This window comes from Trachymyrmex cornetzi, unplaced genomic scaffold, assembly GCF_001594075.2.
Source record: "Trachymyrmex cornetzi isolate Tcor2-1 unplaced genomic scaffold, Tcor1.1 scaffold26, whole genome shotgun sequence".
NCBI classification, from domain to species: domain Eukaryota; kingdom Metazoa; phylum Arthropoda; class Insecta; order Hymenoptera; family Formicidae; genus Trachymyrmex; species Trachymyrmex cornetzi.
In genome coordinates, this window is record NW_017297270.1 from 1,812,293 (window position 1) to 1,816,897 (window position 4,605).

Below are 4,605 nucleotides of genomic sequence, written 5' to 3' on the forward strand. Positions count from 1 at the left end.
GAAATTTTTTCTCCTTTTGCTAATTGTGGATTATATATATATCTGCTTTTGTGATTAATTTTTAAATTCAGTATATAATAAATTAATATTAGTAGGTGTAACATGACATACATCATCGAAATTCATTATCATCGTTTTTATATTCTATATATGTGAAATATAAATTATATATATTTTCAACTACTAATAGATATTAGAATTAGTCTACGCCATCTACATTTACCTAGATAAATTACGAGATGGACAAGTATGGACAAAGTAAATATCGTAGAATGTTTAAATGTACGTATAGAATCGATTGTAACGACCTCATCCATTTGTATTTTGAAGCCATATATCGTGAAATGCCAATTAACTAAAGACTAATAGAATAGTTTTCAAACAAATATATACATGTATACATTGAGCGATATTAATACAATAATATAGTAGTGCTCTTATTATGTAACCAAAGGTTATCTGTATTAACGGTCTAAAGAAGGAATATCTCTTTTCCTTCACTATCAAAGCTTTGCGTAAAATCGTTATAAAAAATATGCAAAATGAAACTTGCCAGTATAAAATAAAAATCTAACTATAAGTTTAGTCATTGCATTAAATGTTAAATCAGGCTCGAGTAACCTGATTTGATATTTAATGTAATAACTAAAAATGTATAGTTAGATGATAAAGATTTGCCAATATTTTAATAAAATTTTATATTTCAAAATGTGAATTATAGAAGTATATTATTTTATTTAAGATTATTAATTATCTATGTTGACGATAAATTATATAATTTTAATATAGGTTCTCACTTAAACTTCTTTTTTAATAATAGACTGAATTGAAAAAATAAAAGTTTATATCATTGATTCATAATTAATCATAATATATACTACAGTTTTATATGTATATCGTATCTATGATATTATGATAACTGTATTTCATTACGTAAATTAATATGCTTGCATATTTTTTTTACATAAACATATTGAAAAAAGCTATAATTCCACATTATCAATTCAAAATTGCTCAATAGCAAAAAATATATCTCAATGAATTTTGTCGAATTATATCGCATAATCAAAGTATTAAAATTACGTATTACTATTGTAATCTTCCTTTTTTCTATTTTTATGCATATTATATCATTTATTTTAAGAGGACTGGACTGTCAGATCACTTAAAAATAAAAATTTTGTTTATAAGTCAATTGCATAACACACACAACACAAAGAAATGAAAGAAAACCCAGATTTATTCTTTTATTCAATGTTTATTGTCAGCATATATGTTTTGAGAAAAAACACTAGTATAGATATTGTCGGCTTCTCGCGTAATGGAGCACGGCCGGTCTCGCGCTATGACATCGCTGCGTTTAGCTTAGCGCCGAGACACTACCGTGTCTCTAGATATACAGTGTCCCAAAATGACCACCAAATATTTCATATGCAGGTAGAGCGACTAAACTGAATCAAAAAGTTCTCTACTATTTTGCAATTTTTACAATAGTTGTAAAAATACAACAAGATATTAATTAATAAAAATCGCCGAATACTGATTTTTAATAATTTTTTATTCAATTACTATTAACTTAAAGAAAAATAGCAAGAGACAAAAATTGTTTATTTTCTTCTCATAAAGTTGTGAGAATTTTTTCAGAATTTTTGAGTACCGCGTTTTCTCATGTTGGTAAAAAAAAAGTTGCCAATAAGAAAATACAGTACTAAAAAGTTGATTAAAAATTCTAAAAAAATTCTTAGAGCTTTACAAGAAGAAAATTAACAATTTTTGTCTCTTGCCGTTTTTCTGTAAAATAGATAGTATTTGAGTAAAAAATTATTGAAGGCCAATATTTGACGATTTTTAGTAATTAGAATATCTTATTAACTATTGCGAAAATTGCAAAATGTGGTAGAGGACTTTTCAATTCAGTTTAGTCCGCTATACCTGCACACGAAATATTTGGCGATCATTCTGGGACACCCTGTATATGTATATATGTGTGTGTATTATATTTTTTTTAATGGTGCGACAAAGGGATGAACCGTATGAGAATTTGAAAAAAATTGTTTAGTCTTATATCGATACAGAGTTTAAAAAGTGAAATATTAACATTTTTATTGTGGGATGTTATTCGTTACTCATAGGTTGCGTTTAACAAAAAACGGATTAGTGAGCGCTCAGTAATTCTTTAATACGATTGGTTCCTACGCGCGAAGAACTAAAAATAAAACCGATTGTATTAAAGAATTACTGAGCGTTCACTCATTAGTTTTCTCTGCTGAACATAGCGATAGTTTCCAGCCAAATTTAAAAAAAAAAAGAAAAAACAATCGGAACTTAATTATTAAAATGGCGGTAAAAAACGATGATTTTTTTCAAATAATTTTTTTTTAAATTCGAATTTTTACAGACTTATCGGAAGTTTAGCAGGAAACGATACATGTTTTACACAACCTAAATTTTTTTTAAATCGACCTGAACCGTCTATTTGTAATTAGGACAAAACCAAGAAAAAAGTTTCGAGAAAAAAAATTTTGGAAATTTTTAAAGTATGTACAATTACTAATACACATCTCTAGAAAAGTTATAAGATGTTTCTAAGACATCAGCCCGACGCTCCTGTTCATTATTTATACATTTTATATTGTATGATAGAAAAAGTGAGCTGACAGCCCTTTTATACTATAGCTCCTTTTTGATGGCTGACGCTCGGTTATCTGCAGATGAATGAAATCGAATTCGTGTGTCGCTCGACCCTTTCGGTTGCCAAATCGATAATTTTGCGAATTTTGACATCTATCAATGAATTTATTCAAAGAACAGAACTTTTGAAAAATACAATTAAGAAAAGCGATTTTTGACTGTCCAGTCCCCTTAAGGTGATGCTGGAGTAACGGCTGAACTTGATCGATGTCGATAGTACAAACTTTTTGAAGTCTCCTAAGTAGTCATCACAGTTATATTGAATTATGCCATCAGAAGCGAGAAATGTTAATTTTTGTTACATGTCATTTGTAAATAAAGACAATTTGGATAAAATAAAATGTAAGGATTCACCGTATACCCGGAAAATATCTGGTATCCGGTATTATCCGGCACTTTTTTACTATCCGACCGGATAGCCGGATATCACTATTATCCGAGGAGACATCCAATTGAAATTTGATATCATTAAATTGTTGATTTTTTCTTATACAAATGTTCTAGAAATAAGTATACATATTCATGATGCTATAATATCTTATACATTGTCGCAAAATTACAATCTTTTCCGCTACAGGTTTTTTTTAGAAGAAATTTTCTCGGAACCTCCGGTCGGATATCCGGAAAATGTCGGATATCTGACTCGAAGAAATTGCCTTCTCGGATATTCGATGTTACATTCTGCCCGGATATCCGATATCCGGTAATTTTACGATCCGGTGCATCCCTAATAAAATGATATTTAAAATATTTGTGAAAATGAACGCGAAAACTATCCTTATCCTCTGTGATAGTCGGTAAATAATCGTAAAAGGTGATGAAAAGTACGTGTAAGTGAAAATAGATTACGCATATGCGTATTGAATAAAAGCACCATGTGTCTTTTATCACTTTTTACAATTATTTACTGACTATCAGAAGGATAGTCTATAAGTACAGCTTTCATTCATTTTTACAATTGTTTTAAAACGATCTCATCATTTCATTTTATCTAAATTGTTCTTATTTACAAATGACACGTAATAAAAATTAATGTCATTTCTCGCTTCTAACGTCAATTCAATATGGTTGTATGTGACTACTCAGGAGCGTAAAGGCCGCAGCACAAACTTTTGCATAACGCATAGTGCACAAGCGAATCAATCAATTAGAATTCTTCTTTTTCTCCCATTTCATGGAAAAGAATTTTGATTGGTTGATTTTCTTGTGCACTATGTGTTATGCAAAAATCTGTGCTGTGGCCTTTAAATGAGAAGCACAGACTCTTACATAAGGCATAATATACATATAAGAAAATCAATTAAAATTCTTCATTTCCTCCTTTTCTATGAAATAAAGGACTCTAATTGGTTGATTTTCTTATGCCTTATGTATTACGCAAGAGTCTATGTCCCCCTATAGACTTCTATGTATTACACTAGATCAGCTAACTCTGTCCCTTTAACTGCTGCCAAAAATTTTTCTAAAATATACGCATTTTCAAAATAAGGCCCACGCCAGTCTAATCAACAGAAAGATATACATCTTGAACCAATCAGAGAGGTATACAACATCTTGAATCAGTCACGGAGTGGTCACATGACCTGTTGGCATCTCTTTTCTGTATGTGTGATCACGTGACGGCTTATTCTGCGCATCTAAAGTGGGGAGCACAGGCTTTTGCATAACGCATAACACATAAGGCATAAGAAATTCAACCGATCAGAGTTCTTTATTTCATAAAAAAGAAGGAAACGGAGGCCTTCGATTGGTACATTTTCTTATGCATTACGTGTTAAGCGTTATGCAAGATCTGTGCTCCCCGCTTAAGGATATAACCATACAAACTTGCATAGACGTATGCATAAAGAAAATCACATTTTATGTGCGATTTTAAAAGAGAAATGCAATTGAACAATTTTATATATATATATA